The sequence below is a fragment of the Canis lupus genome, chromosome 20, assembly GCF_048164855.1.
Source record: "Canis lupus baileyi chromosome 20, mCanLup2.hap1, whole genome shotgun sequence".
Classification (NCBI taxonomy): Eukaryota; Metazoa; Chordata; class Mammalia; order Carnivora; family Canidae; genus Canis; species Canis lupus.
Window position 1 is genome coordinate 49,041,144 of NC_132857.1, and position 16,612 is coordinate 49,057,755.

The following is a 16,612-nucleotide window of genomic DNA, read 5'->3' on the forward strand; positions in this document are numbered from 1 at the left end:
AAGAAAGAAATTGAAGAAATTCTGCCTCAGAACGACCTCAAAATATAGTTTAAGATACCGTGTTTATTATTTATTGTATAGAATCTCTTTCATTCTACTAGGAGGTAATCCCACAAAGACAAATATCCTAGTCTGTTCTGTTCACTGATATTTCCCAGCTGCTCAGATGCTCATAGATGCTCAATAAGGAATAAATAAAACTAATGCATGGGGCTGAAACTCTCAAATTAGGCCCAATGCTTCTCACGCCTAAGTTTTCCAACAGGCTTATAAAAGATTCATACTTCTTATAGTTTTTGTAATTAGAAAAATATAATCATCTCCAAAGGAAAGCAATTTACATGACTATCCTGGGTATGACAACAGAAATATTGACATAAATCAAAATTTACCAGATAATAGGACTCAAAACACGGACTTTTACTTAACTTCTCTGAAGAACATTTAAGGAGTTTCAGATAAAGAATAGTTTATTTTATATAGATGCAAATTTGAGGCCACACATGAAATTGGTTCTCAAGTAAGGTCTTAGCATTTTATTCTTAGGATGAGATTTGGTAACAGCTGGGTAGGCTTTAATAGCATAAATCCTATAAACAGTAATGGCAAACAAAGATCCAGGCCTCCATAGAATACATTAAAGCCATAAAAAATGATGGCTGCCTTTATTTTTAAGTTAATCAAACTGCCACCTTAAATCCCTGTTGTTTTTAAAATGCTGCATAAAATGATATAGACTTTATATGAACAATCCAATACGTTAGGCAGTGAAAACAATAACCAAATTGACTTTGCCCACCCCCTACTCTGCTCAGTTTTCACATAACTAGTATTTTAAGAATAGCTGATACTCTGCTATCAATTAGTTAGAAGTTTTATCACCTTCTTCACTGCTACTTTTGCATATATGTCATTTTCTGGCAATAGATATCTTTAAATACACTATTGAAAAGGTAATTTTGCAGATGCAAAAAAACCGAAAGTCATTATAATTTTAATTCATGTAAAAACATGTATATCTAGGAAACATTTCCTTATATTCCTCAGATTTATAACCAAATTTTTTTTTTCATTTTTGCAAACACAAGGTATCAGGTTATGTTTATTGCACCCAAATGCTTTCGACTACCTATTGGCTTCCAATTTCACATGTTATGAAGATTTTTCAAATTAATCTCCTTACATATTTCTTGTATACTCCTGCTCTTTGTGATCCTACTTCACTGTCTTACTTAGTATCACCTGCAAATACTATTTCATTAAGCCTCTTAAATTGTCACTCTAATTTATCTGCCTTCTTTTCCCCACTCCTCATCACCCCTAAGTTGAGTTTCTAAAGCGGGCATCTACTGTTTTCCACTTGAGTAATCAGATTCATTCTTCAAGTCCTGCAAAATGTTCATATATCTGCCACGCCCTCCCCAACTCCTGTAGGGAGAGCTGCTTAGTCTCTCTCTTTATTTTTATTTTAGCATTTGAGGCATGTTTCTGTGAAAAGCTTATCATATTGTAATTATATTTGGAGGCCCACCTCCTTAATAAAATCGTGTGCTCCCCGAAACATGAACTGTGATTTTTTTATATTTTTACCTCTAGTGCTTTGATCAGTACCTAACACAACTTATAGCCTCAGTAAGTATTAATGAACATACAAAACAAAAGATTGGAAAGCAAGAGAAAAATCAAGTCAATAGTTATTTGTGGTATTGCTATACAAAGTCAAAGCATTATGGAAAATAAGTAGACTACTTAGATGATCATCCTTGTTTCTCCTGGGGCAACTTTCAGAGTCTAATTTAATATGGTGAGGTATAATTTGGAAGGACTGTAGAATAGAATTATGCATGTTAGTCTTTAAAATAATGTTCAGAGACTAATATGGCTATTTTTATTTCTCTAAAAGTTACCCTAAATTTCTCACATCCAATGCTTTCCTTATTTAGCCATCCTCTTCTTAATCTTCTCTCATATGATTATGGTAAGAGAATATGAGGGGTTTTTTCTTCAGCGAATACAAGCAGAGTTCTCCAGTAAAAAGGGCTCAAAACAAATCCCAGGACACTGACGGATTAGCAAGATACGGTAGGTATATGTAAAATTTAAAAATTCAATTATTACTCTATGTTTTGTGATTTTTCTTATTTTATTTTCTCATGTAAAATTGTAAATACCCCACAGGTAGAAAGACTGTGATAAAAAGCTCCTACAAAAAAAAAAAAAAAACTCCTACCACCAATTAGCCTCAACAATTGTTAGTGTTTTAGTGTTCTATCCTAACTGTTTTAAAGTAAGCTTAAATAACAACAAACAAAAGAAACAAGAGCTAAAAGGTAATTCTTACTCTTTTTATAGGGAGTAGAGGCTAGGCTTTCAAGGGAGTGAAGATCTGCTTTGCACTGGTCACAGCAAGAGACAAGAAAACATAAACCATCTTGCGAAAGGCCCAGAGAGAAGTCCTATGTCTGCCTGGTGTGTGAGGTATGCACTCACTTGTGGGCGTGCACTTATTTTGAAGTCTACAGACTGAAAATCAGGATTTGCCCTTAAATAGGAAATTATTGTCCTCTCTCTTGTGCTTTTCCCTCCAGTTAGTAATTGTCACATCACATCTTTAGCAAATCCGTGGTGCTGATAATTACAGGAAGAAGCAATGGAGGAGTGTTAGTGCTCTCCCTATCTCTCTAAACGTGGAATATCCTGTCTGCCTTGGATTCAGTAACTAATGAAAGTTCTGTTTATTCCAATTTGAAAAAAATAAGGTTTAATGCCTTTTATACTGCAAAGTAAGCTAAATCATTGTCATTCAGTGATTCATTAATTCTTTCGTTCATTAAACATGTGTTTAGTTCCCTGTATGTTCCTCTCAGAGTGGACTTGTAAGTTAATGATACTATAATAGAAATTGAATCTAAGTGCCACAAGAACATCTATAAAAATTAACAGATTATCTGTATGCCCTTTGTCTTAGGTCTTTATCAGGGAGTCAGGATGCTATTATAATTGTCTAAAAATAAGAATTAAACTATGAGAATAGCTATGAAAGTGGAAAGGACATGGCACTTGATATAATTTGGCCTGCAGAGCTTACCTGAGCCCTGCCCTTAGCCCCTAACCCAATGTAGAGACCGAGGTGGCCAATGTCTTCTTCACCCTGTGAAGGATCAAATTGGGCAACTGAATAAAAGGAGTCCACCCAGAGGCTGAGCTACACCAGTTTATTTTTTTTTTTCTCTCTAGAATTTGAACTAAGAGGTAAAATGACAGAAATAAACTTGTAGAGTTAAGTAAGTTGCATTAAAAGTGAATATTATAGGAAAGATTCAAGGATTTCATCTGCTGTGGTCCTTCAAGGCTGTCTTGAATCCAGAATTACTCTAATTAGAGCCCCACTGATTTCTTTGCTAGTCAGTGGTTCCCGTCTTGATTGACTTCTGAATACTTACAGCCTTTAACCTACCCTTCACTTCAATCTGCTTTTTTTTTTTTTTTTTTTGAGCTTTTTAAGGGAAGTTGTTTCTTACAACCAAAAAGCCTAGGCTTAAATAGACAATATTTGCTCCACTGATTATCTGCCTCTGCCTCTGTACTTACTACTCATTCATTTTCACAGTTGTTTCTCACCATCACCTGTGAACTCTTTTAACAACCAGATGGGCTAACATTTACTGTTTCATTCTTGTATCTACTTTACAGCTTGGGATATTATTGGGCATACTAAATCTTTGTTAAAAATAAATAAATAATGCATATGAGAGACACTGGGGAGATAGAATCTAGGGGGAATGATATTTAGATAAAGAGAAGCCAAAAATGATTCTGCAATGTGATTAATTTGCATTATAATCTGACTGATTGGTTTCATTTAAATATGTGTTAGGAAATTTCCTGCTTTTTAAAAAGTATAATAACCTGCCACATATTAAAAATATAAGTTATTAAGAACCCTAAGAGGGTTTGTGAATTAATGAATTCAAATTATCTGGAGCTTAGTTCAACCAGAGTGGCAAAACAGCAATTTCACTCCACAAATAGAAGATAAGATTAGAGGATGGATGGATTCCTTTGGGAAGGAGATTAAACTACATTCTTTAGGCAGAACAGAGGTATAGCATTTATTTCTCTCGTAGGGAAACAAAACTTCTGGTAGTACCCTAACTTGAGAACAAGTGACCACCCACTCTAAAACTACCCTATTAGCAGATTAAAGGGCTAATGTTGATGATCATCTAACATAATTATTTCATGATATTAATAATTGGCTGTTTTTCAAAGTCAATATACCTTACATATCCATGAAAGGACTGCAGTAAAGATTAGTAAAGGAGTAATTTGTGACATATACTTTCCCTTTCCAGGAGCAGATTCTCAAACAACTGTTATATAACATTGATTATTTCAACAACCTAATTGATAAAGGCATGACTGGGTGCATTCCTTAAAGATGATAATTTTAATTCCCCTTGACCATGAAACAAACAGAAGTGGCATGTGGAAGAATCAATAAAGATTTCCTTTTCCTTCTTTAAGTTCATTCCAGACACATTAGATACTACAGGGAAATGATACAGTGTGTGTGTGTGTGTGTGTGTGTGTATAGTAATATAGTATATATATATATATTATATATAATATATTATATATATAATATATAATATAGTATGTATATAATATATATAATATAGTATATATATTATATATACATTACTATTATATTACTATACTGACTTAAAAAGAATTCTTACTTTACATAAGCGATTACATTGGATATATTTACATATTTGATGGGATTATTTTCTGTTGGAATTACTCATGATTGTGCCAGTGCCACAATACCACTGACACAAAATTCAAATATACTGAATCAGTAAAAATATAATAGAAACCAGAATCTTTATTACAGCCATAGTTGTTATCTCTCCCTTTTTCTTGTCCCAATTTTACCACTTTTTTTTTTTTTTGGACACATTTAAATGAAGACACCCTTTCAAAACCCATTCAGTTGAAGTCTTGGTTATACTATTGATTTTTAAAGTGACTTATATCATTCAGGTTAGTTGGACATACTGGGAAAGTTTCCAGATCTTGGCAAAAACCCAAATTGAACTTTCCTCCAAAAAGTCAGGAAGAATTTCATTAACCTTTTAGTAAGAGGAGGTGTACTTCTCATTTGTTCAAGTCTAAGGCCATGTATTCCCAGGGGAACAAAACAGCCAGACCATAGCACAATGATCTTTATTTACATCAGGGTTTATATCTGGAAAAACAAAATGTTGGGATTGTTTCTATGGTCAATAAATGGCTACCTCCATCCTTCATACTTTTGTATACATGTGCAAGTATTTATGTTTCTAATCCTCTGTAATAATGCCACTGAGTCAATGCAGTATTTTGAGGTTCTTTCTCAGCTGGCAAAAACAGATTAAGTAAAAGGGGAGAAACTAATATTTATGGCTTTTATAGTAATTTTAAATATTTTTGACAATAAAATGAATATAAATAATGGTCAATTCTGACCATTTCCTATTACATGGGTGATAGTGATTTGAGAAGGCAGAAAATACCAGAGCACTTGAGTTAGAACTAAATGATCAGATAAATTTAAGCAAAACTTCTATAATCAGTGTTATGCAAAGACTTGATCAATAATATGAATTTTCTAGATATTAATGATCTCATGACATATTTACTCAAACTAGAAGCCCAATTTAATTATAAGATCTATGTCAGTTATGTCAAAATTAAGGGTTATTTGGGCAGTAATATTTCTCAATATTTTCCTAGAGTAGGCAAGTGTGTAACAAATTAAATATTTAGATTTAGTTAGATCTTTATTCTATTCTAGGGGAGAGCAGAAAATGGAATAGTTATTCTGACAATTTTGTGAGAGGTGCTCTCACAATTTTGATTTTGTGGCTTTGATGTGAAAATAAAGGAATGAGGAAAATATTCAGGGGATTGAAAACGAAGAAAATATGGGGAATGGAGAAATAGAACCAATAAAAATAACTAAAATATTATTTGTCCTATTTCATATCAAGGGATTTAATTAATTAATGGATAATCTCCACTATTTGTTTCTGGTTAGGAAAAATATCATGAATTAAAATGTACATTATATGTTTAAATTTGCTCATCTGTGAACATCACAGTAAAGTATCCAATGTTTAAAATTCCTTTATAGACCTTAGAATGGTACATTTTTTAAAAAGTTGGATAAAGATACAATGGATTCTTTTTGATTTGTGTGACTTTCATGTCAATTACTCTACTTAACTTCCTTGTTAGAACTTGCACATCAGCGGGTAGTATGGCTTTCTGCAGCATATCTTTCAATATATCTACTTAGAAAGTGCCCTTTGAACTCAAACTTCTTGCTATCACATCAGTAAAGTGATTCCCATTACAAATGGATGCATTAACTATTCCCAGACTATGTAAGAATCCATTTTTATTGACATGTTCTACATCCATACAGCCTCTTCAGAAAATAAACAGGAAGAGTTCATTGTTTCTGCAAACAATATTAACCAAATGATGTAAAGGATTGCTAGTTAGCTATCCTATTTTTGTGCTGCTATGGTGACATTGTGAACTTCTGACATTCTTTAGGTAGCTGTCCTGATGCTCATTCCAAATTTGTCAGATTATTTGGCACCTGGTCTGACCTTAATGTCTAGAATGAACTGCTGAGCTATGAAGTGTTCTGATTTCTCAATGCTTTGCCAAATTCCTCCCCCTGTCCCTGCTACCTTTAAAATAACAAGGTCAATCACACAAAAGAAAGATGGCAGTATTTCAGGTCCAATGATGCTGATTATCAGCATAACACATACGGTTCAGCATGACATCAACTTGCCCTTGAAGACTTTGGCAAGTCCAGCTGGAACTGGCTAAAATTACTCAAAAAAAAAAAAAGCAACTGGAAATGGAAGTGCCCAATTTTCTAAAGGTACTTTACCAAACGACTAAGAATGTGTATTTTAAAGTGTTTTCAAAGCTACAGTCGCTTAATTGTTTTTAATTACTTTTCAGGAAAGCAGTAACGTTAACTAACATTGGCCACACCCAAATAAATAAATTCTGAATTAATGAAGCAATCGCATTCTTCCAATAAATTCCTCCTAATAAATTGCTTGACTGATATGAAGAAGTTGTGAAGATGGTAAAAAACAACACAGTAGTGGCAGATAATGATACTCAGAAATGTAAGGAATCCTTGCTCATTATTTGAATCAAGGAGAATTCCAGAGGAAGGAATACCCTGAAAAAAAAAGGAGTAATTTACACATATCTCCATCTCCTATCATTGCCTAAACACTGCCTATGTTTTATCTTTCCTGATCTCGTGGTAGCAATCTCCTCTCTTCTCGAAGCACAGCCTTTTGTAATTTGGTCTTAGGTAGACTCACAGTAAAATACCCTCAGTTTTGCCTGACAATATCATAGTCATTTAGACATTCCCAAATGGGCATGCAAGGCAAATTATATTACAGTTCTGATTCCCTTTTCAATGGGCTATATAGAGAGACATGCTGTGATGTCTAATGCATAAACACTATTAGAACATAATATATACACAGAATGTAAGGAATAAAATTTATATCATATATATGTTTATGTAAATAGTCTATAGGAAGCTATCTACCCAGTAAGTAAATCTTCATACAAGATCCCTTAAAGGCAGCTAGTAGAGTGTAGGTTGTTCTTTATTTATTCAAACAAATTTTTTATTGAAGACCAGCCATATGCATAATGCCATACATACTCAGTAAATATATTACAGAACTTTGAAGTAGAAGAAATGGCAAAAATCCGGTAAGATTCTATATGTGAAAAGGGTGATGCCCAGAGAGGTTAAGTAACACATCCAAAGTATCAGTGGCTAGTAATATAAGAAGACTAGACTACCGATGTTATGTTCTTAAAAAACATAAAATCACAGTTTGTCTTCATTTGTGGGTAGCTAATGCATGCTTTTTAGAACTATTCAGAATCTTCTACTTTTGGAATGAAACATTATTAAAAACGCTGTTGATAAATATCTTTTCATGTGCATGTGTGTATACCTGTTTGATAATATATACGTGCATTGCATATGCATGTTTGATTTTATATATATATATATATATATATATATATCTGATAATATTGCCAGATTTCCAATTTAAATATAATTACTATTTTCAAAGCCAAAGTTTACTTCAATATTATTTATTATTCCTATCTCATTTTCAAATATATAATTGTTAACGAGGTAAAAAAAAAAAGTGTTTTGCTCCTACTAGCAATTTTCTTTTCTAAGCTTTTTATAGTAATTCAAAGTAAAATGCTGTTTGTTGGTCCTTTCCTTCTCTCTTTTTAAGTCACAGAATTCATTCAGCTGATGAAGTCTTCAACAGGGCACCAACACAATGCCAATATGATTCAGCAGAAATGTATGTAATTATTCAAACCTGGAATGGTACCTTGAATGATGTAATTAACGTTATACTCAATGATAGGATATTTCAATTGCCTGAGATAATGGACTTTTTAAAAAAGTATGTTGGATCATATATCCATCCTAATTAGGGCTAAGGAAAAGTCAAAAGAAAGTCAGATGAAAAACATACTAAGGATATGATAAAAATATTATCTATTATATGGAATCTTCCTCAATCTTTCCAAATACTCTTTGCCCATTTCTTTTAACCTTTTACCTGTCACTAAATTTACCTTTTCTTCCCAGGCATAGTACATGATGTACTCAGAGCTCAGTACATGTTTGCTAAGTAAATGAATGAATAAACTGAATAAATGTAGTATTTCTTTACTTGCAACATTAGATACCTTGAACTTTGCAATCACTTTTCACATGCATCGTTGCTACCTAATGGCACCTGAGCATAAAAACTGCCTGGGATTTTTACTAAAAAACAACAGCAACAGATACCCAGGACCCATCCTTAAAGAGTTGTGGGAAACTTTAAGACTAAAAATATCCCAGGAGACTTATATGGTCAGGTAATTTGGGAAGATCTAGAGAATTTCCTAATTATATGTTGCATATTTCCAGAAGATGAAGAGAACACTTTTAACTTTATATTAATTATATTTTCAGTGGAGAAATTAATCATTCTAATTTTATAGGGAGATTCACATCACAAATATTTATCTAGTTCCTATATTAGGGTCATAGGCACACAGAGGCTACTGTATCATATGGTTCTTTATGAAACTCACAACACATGAGAGAAATGAACATGAAAAATAAATTATGAGAACCCAGAAAGAGACTTACATAAATATAGTTAATTGATGTTTGGCAAAGGAGCAAAGGCAATATAATGAAGCAAAGATAGTCTTCTCAACAACTGGCCACTCACATGCAAAAGTATTTATTATCTAGACTCAAACTTTACACTCAACATAAGAATTAACCCAAAATGGGTCACAGACCTAGATCTAAAATGCAAAATTGTAAAACTCCTAGAAGATAACATAGGAGAAAACATAGATGGCCTTGGGTATGACAATGATGTTTTACATACAATTCCGAAGTTATGATCCATGAAAGAAATAATTGACAAGTTGGTCTTCATTAAAATTAAATTAAAATCTGTTCTGTGAAAGTATCAAGAGAATGAAAAGATAAGCCAGCCTGAGAGATAATATTCACAAAAGATATATCTCATAAAGGAATGTTATCTGAAATACACAAGTCTTTTAAGTTCAAAAATAGGAAAATGGACAACCTATTTAAGAAATGGGCAAAAGACCTCAACAGATACCTCATCAAAGAAGATACACACAGAGATAGCAAATAAGCTTATGGCATTAGGGAACTGCTCAATGGCATACAGTACTAGGGAACTGCAAATCAAAACAATGAGATACCAATATACACATATGAGAATGACCAAAATCTACAACACTGACAACAGTAAATGTTGATGAGGATGCGAAGCAACCCTCAGGAATTCTCATGCTTTGTTGTTGCAAATGCAATATGATATGACAACTTTGAAAGACAATATAATCCCCTTAGGATATGATCCATCAGTCACTCTCTTTAGTATTGAGCCAAATGAACTGAAATCTCATGCCCACAAAAACACCTGTGCATGGATATGTATACAGTTTTATTCATAACTGCCAGAATTTGGAAGCAACCAAATGTCTTTCAGTAAGTAAATGGATAACTTGTGCTATATCTAGACAATAGAATCTTATTTGGCACTAAAAAGAAATAAACTATCAGGCCATGAAAAGACATAAAGAAGACTTAAATGAACATTACTAAGTAAAAAAATGTCAATCTTTTTTTTTTAAGATTTTATTTATTTATTCATGAGAGATGCAGAGAGAGAGAGAGAGAGAGAGAGAGAGAGAGAAGCACAGACACAGGCAGAGGGAGAAGCAGGCTCCATGCAGGGAGTCTGACATGGGACTCGATCCCAGGTCTCCAGGATCACACCCTGGGCTGAAAGCAGCGCTAAACCACTGAGCCACCTGGGTTGCCCAAAAAAGCCAATCTTAAAAGGCTGTATCCTGTATGATTCCAGCCAAGAACCATGGAGATGGTAAAAGAATCAATGGCTGCCAAAGGTAAGGGGGTGGTGGGGGAATGAAAATGTAGACCATAGAGGATTTTTAGGGCAACTAAACTCTTCTGTATGGCAATACAATGATGGACACATGTCATTTTAAATTGTTCAAAACCCATATAATAATATTAAAATAAACAGAGGAAGGAGGGATGGAAGGAAGGAAGGAAGGAAGGAAGGAAGGAAGGAAGGAAGGAAGGAAGGAAAAAAAGGCAGGAGGGAAGGAGAAAGGGAGGGAAGGAGAGAGGAAGATGGTGTAAAATACCAAGAATAAACCTTAAGATAAAATACGGACTTCGGGTGATGATAATGTGTCAGAGTAGGTTCATCAATTTTAGCAAATATGCCACACTGTTGGAGAATGTTGATAATGGGGACACTATGCATGCCTGGGAGTAGGGAGTACATGGGAAATCTCTGTATCTTCCTCTTAATTTTGCTGTAAACCTAAATCTGTTCTAAAAACTAAAGTCTATTTAAAAAATAAATTATAATATGGCAATAATTTGACATTTTGGAAGGTTTAGAGGTAGTTCACATTAGGTGAGTGGGAGAAAAAAAGAAACAAAGGTCTGATCAGGGAATAGGATTCTAAGACTCTAAAACTTGCAGACTCACTTAAGAATCTTCATCTAGATTTCTGAGTCAAAAAAAGCATCACAAGTAAATGACATTTCTCTAACATTTTTTGTGTGATGTCGGTAAGAACAGATGATAAATACCAAATTGTAAATACGACATAATTTTCTGCTTGATTTGATGGATTGATGGAGATAAATATTACATTGAATTCAGAAAGGAGGTAGGTCTCAGAAAAGTCATTACCTTAGTATGTCTTCTTGAGCTTTCTGTTTCCTTATTGGTACACACAGAAGCCAACTTCGTTCACATTCTTAATATTAGGTATGAGATGACTAGAATATAAGAAAACAAATTTCTTGATGGGAGAGCTGATGTCTTTCAACAGAACTCTCCTGCTGAGTGACCCACCAGAATTTAAGAAGCTGGATTTTAAGGATAATAAACATGTGAACAGGGTAAGATAAATATCCCTCAGTCCTCAAGCAAGGTTGCTTTGAGGGGGAGGTAAGGGAGATGTGATGATAATTGTCTATTACGAATAAGGATTTTATGAGGATTTCAGACTATCTCATTTAATTTGCCAACCCATCATTAAGATAAGGACTGTCATCATTTAAAGATGAGAAACATGGTGTCCAAAGGTCATATTACTTCTTTGGAGACTTAGATCTCTCAGTGAAATCTGAAGTTTTTCAAACTTACTATGACTAATGACTTTTAAAGGTCTTTGGAAAACTTAGATTCACAGTTTCCTAATATATTACATGCCCAATGGCATTTCACCCTCCATTTACTAAAGCCATTTCCGGGGGGTGAGGAGGGAGAGAGATGGGGATGGTATGAGAGAAGTGGTAAGAAATCATGAAAACTAAATGCAGTAAGTTACGTGAAGTTCTCCTACCATCTCCACATCTCCCAATTTAGACATCATTTCTCATGGAGAGTTTTCTCTGATCCCCAGAAGAGATTAGGTTGCCAACACTCCCTTATAATACTTTAAATTTGATGTTTGGTAGCTGCACTTTCTAAGTAGTAAACTCTTAAGGGATCATGTCTGCTCCATGGATGCACGAATCCATCACCATGACTTTATTTCCAGTGCCTGGAACACTCTCTAAATAAATAGTTAAAATAATATAAGAAAGATTTGAAATCATTTAGGTAGTGTTGCTTCTACTCTGTGTATCCCTTCTGAGCAAGATTCTTGCCCTGCTTCCTCCTTTCCACCTCCTGCAAATCCTATAAGGTTGATATTTTTTAGCTTTAACTCTAAGTGTAACTTGGGTTTGTTTAACCAGCCGTTTTGGTAATTGGACTTCAAACCGAGAGAGTGGAATCTAAGGTTAATATATCAAACCAGGGCTGTGGCCAAATCCTCTCTCTCTTGCGATAGACAATCCATATCCTTCATGTGACCCTTGCAGAGAATGGATTCCCAGCCAGCTATTTGATTAAATCCTCTGCTCCCACCAAGAGGGAAGTCACTAACAAGCTAAAGAAAAAAATGGCACGAGAGAAGAGCAATCCCACCCCATGTCAAGGCATTCATAAGCTGGATCAATACAATCTTCAAAAGCACCCACAAAAACAAAAATAATATTCTAACCTCATCCAAGCTCTCTTGCACCCTATGGCTAACAAAAGGCAATGTTCTACCCCCCACAGCAGTAGCTTAACGTTCCCTGCTGCTTTGGAAAATGTTATATTGGACAAACGGGCCACACTGTGGCTCTCAGATTAAGAAGCATCTGCAGATTCTCAAACCATCACATGCAGGAAACTACAGGTGTTGAGCACAGAACAGAGTGTGCCAACTGTATTGATTTCCAGGATGCTCAAGGCAAAGGTAAAACGAATGAGACCGTTAGAAAAAGTACTAAGTCACTAGCATAAAGGAACAGAAAGTCTCTTAAGCAAACCTGCAGAAATAAAATCAAACTTCCAGACAAAAATCCTCGTAGTGGATTCTTTAACAGATTTGAACTGTCGTACTCAGAAGCCTCCTTACATCTTGAACTACCGGTTCCTACTTGAATTCCATTTTAGTCTTTTATGGAGTTTTTGTTTGGCTTTTTTCATTTTAAAGATTCTATTTCTTTATTTGAGAGAAAGAAAGTATGAGCAGAGGGAGAGGCTTCAGAAGGTGAGGGGGAGAGACAAGCGGACTTCCTGCTGACTGGGGAGCCAGACACAGAACTCCACCCCAGGGCCCCCGGATCGTGACCTGAACCGAAGTCAGACACTTAACCAACTGAGCCACCCAGGCGCCCCATTCATTTTAATTTAGCAAAAATTTCCCCAACCTCTTGCTTCAGACTAATCAGATAGAGTAAAATCTGAAAGCTACAGCAAATCATGCTGTCAACACAAAAGAGGAAAAAGCCACTAGTTAATTAGTGACTACGATGATAAAACATGCACAAGGGATGTTGAAATCACTGTCTCCAGTCACGATTTGAATTACCAGTCAGTGTTTCCCTTACTGTGCAGTTTACTATCAAACATGCATATTGCATTACCTTTCTGAAGTGCTCTTTAATCTCTTTTAACTTCTAATTATGCCTTACGTTTCTGCATCTGTATGATTATTTCCCCTAAGATTCATATTACAGTACTCTACTTTTCCTAGAGGGTCATTACTATATTGTGATCATAACCCTATCTTATGACTTTTTTTATATTACCTATAGGCTACAAATACCAAATTTTAAGTACCTTGTAGTAAACTGTGAAAGCATTTGAGAAAATGTGTTAGAGGAGAAAAAAAATCATTACTAGTATTTACAAAATGGTTAAAAACTCAACACTTAAAAGAATGATTAGCAAGTGAATATTTCCAATTCTCCATCACTCAATTCAGACATCTGGCTCGTGTCATTATTTCCTTCAGTATCTGTTACTCTTTACCATCCTTGAGGCTTGTTCTCTCACTGTGGCTACCCCATTTTAACCTGTCAGTGTAATCTTACCTGACTAAGCCTAGTTCATTATATTATTTCTATATCCTAAATACTTCCTGAAGAAATTCAGACTGATGAGAATTGTTAGCACCATACTGTTCAATCTTTACACAAAATACAGGTTTGATTTGAAGTTATTCCCCAAGTCTGGTTTAAAATACACAGTTTCAAATTACAAATAAGCTGCTTGAGAATAGAGAGAGGCTTTTAATATTAAGTTTTTTTGGGACATAATGCCAAATAGAATTGGGGATTTAATGCAGGAATGCAGAGGAAATGAAGCTAGAGAGATACCAGTTAACCATGACATGAAAATTGATCAATGTTTCACAAAGTTGGCCTAGCTCTGTGTCAATTAGGCTAAATAATGAAATATTCATAGAGAGCATACTGTGAGAATGTATTGTGTTAAGTGCTGCAGGAGTTTCACAAAAGCATAAAGCCTTTCTCTTGGACAGGACCATCATCCTTTTCCATACCATCATAAATGAAAACAATAGCCTAATACATTACCTTCTAAAGATGTTCTGGCTTTAATAAGGATCGAATCTATTTATGATTTTGACATTTCCTGTACTATCAAATTGACTTTCTTCTTCAAATTAAGAATGTCCCATGTGAACAGCATTTTGGATATCCCTCTGTACCCCTTCATTTGTATATTGCTTTTGTTATCCCTGAGAATAAGGTGATAGTTAGCCTCTTGTAAGCATAGGAAAACTAATACATAATATCTCAAAGGAAAAAGCTTTGCAAAACTGTGGGGATGCTAGTACTCTGAGTTGGTCTGTTCTTGCTCTAACGACTGTAATTGTGTATTCCATTCACATCCATATCATCAAAATGACAGAGGTGAATATTCTGGTTATAAGGAAAGAACTATAAACATGTATATGGATATGGAATTAATAGACCCACAGAGGTCATCACACCCTTGAGACAGAGATATTACTTTCAAATCATTATTACTGCAGACTTGCTTGGGGATAGTTAGGAATCTAGAATCCAGCATAAAAAAAAGTTAGCCTCAAATATTAGATATGAAGTATTTTCTAAGTCTTTATTTTCTAGGGAAGTGCCTTCCTTTGAATTTACCAATATAACTCCAGACGTAATTAATGCAATGGTCTTGCTATACTATTTTTTTATTGTAGTAAAATATTCTAACATAAAATTTATCATTCTAACCACTTTTAAATGTACAATTCAGTAGCATTAAGTACATTCACCATGTTGTGCCTCATCACTATCCATTTTCAGAACTTTTTCATCATCAGAAACAGAAACATTGTGCCCATTAAACATTTACTTATTTGTATGAATATTCACATGCACACTCACACTACATTAAAAGACTGCTGGAGTTCAGAAGGAAAACTGTAAAAAATAAGCATCTAAAGAAAATTAACCACATATGCTAAAGTTGTTGGATTAACATAGCAGAGAGTAATACAGAATTCATGTTATACACTTGTTTCCATTTAAACATTTGTGTCAAAAGAAAGGAAAAGAGAACCAATAATTTAATACCCTTGATCACAATTCCAAAGAGATTAGCTACAGAACTTTAGTTGAAATCATTAAACATGAGTAATTATTTCCCTTACACTTTTTTTTTTCTTCCTCCATGCAATCTCAAGATAAAGAGTATTCAGAGAACAAACAAGCCTACTGGGAGAATGAGCTCTGAGAGAAACTAAAGTACACTAGCAGTGCCCATTTCTGATATAATGTGCTCATATAAATTCTATCAAAAAAAGGTGCATCTTAAAACATATTGTTCTCTTTCCACCAAAACAATATTATAATTGGATAGCTGTATTCCTGAGCAGGACTTTGCATGGAATAAATCACAGATATGACCAACAAGGTGTCATAAAAGCAAAGCTATAAAAACTATAAACCTTTGTAATCATTTAAAATAGTAAAATTACACTCCTTTATAGAATTTAACAGATAGAAGGGATTTTAGAATATTGCCAAGTTCAAGCCCTCTCTTTTAGGGATGGAAAAAAAAAAACTATGTCTAGAAAAAATGAGTGACATTCTTTTAATTTACTGAAGTAGCTTGTAGCAACAGGTGCTAAAAACTGAAGATTTCTTCATTTCAACCTATTGTTCCTCCCATATATTTCAATGTTCCTCTTAAAATATTTCAACAATTATATTTTCACATCAATTGTGCGTTGTAAGTATTATATGGAGTATATATACCATATATAAAAATGTAGCTCTAACATTTAAAAGTTGTGTACAACTAATATCCCTGCTATTTTTATATTAAATTAATAAATTATTTATCTTTCTTGAATTTTGACAGACTCTTGGTGGCATGATTGTAATGGTCCATTTCCATTCAGAGTGATCCAGGGAAGTTTGGCTGGATCATTGATTTTTCCTGTCAATACAATTTCCCATTGAAAGCTGAGACATTCTAAAACATTTATTATTCATTTAAATTATTTATTGTAATTATTGTAAAGT

The 16,612-nt window shown here is 34.1% G+C and overlaps 1 protein-coding gene and 1 long non-coding RNA gene across 4 annotated transcripts in view; both read right to left on the reverse strand.

Moving 5' to 3' along the window:
- The window catches only part of LRP1B (LDL receptor related protein 1B), a 1,825,680-nt gene that overhangs the window by 1,316,938 nt on the left and 492,130 nt on the right, over positions 1-16,612 (reverse strand). The window lies entirely within an intron of this gene.
- LOC140611943 (uncharacterized) overlaps positions 1-16,612 on the reverse strand; it is a 106,465-nt gene that overhangs the window by 29,190 nt on the left and 60,663 nt on the right. For 2 of the 3 annotated variants that reach the window (XR_012013255.1, XR_012013256.1), the window contains exon 2: positions 11,412-11,500. The exons of the other annotated variant lie outside the window; for it this stretch is intronic. This is a non-coding gene — a long non-coding RNA (uncharacterized lncRNA). The remainder of the gene's footprint in view (positions 1-11,411; positions 11,501-16,612) is intronic. 3 annotated transcript variants of the gene reach the window in all.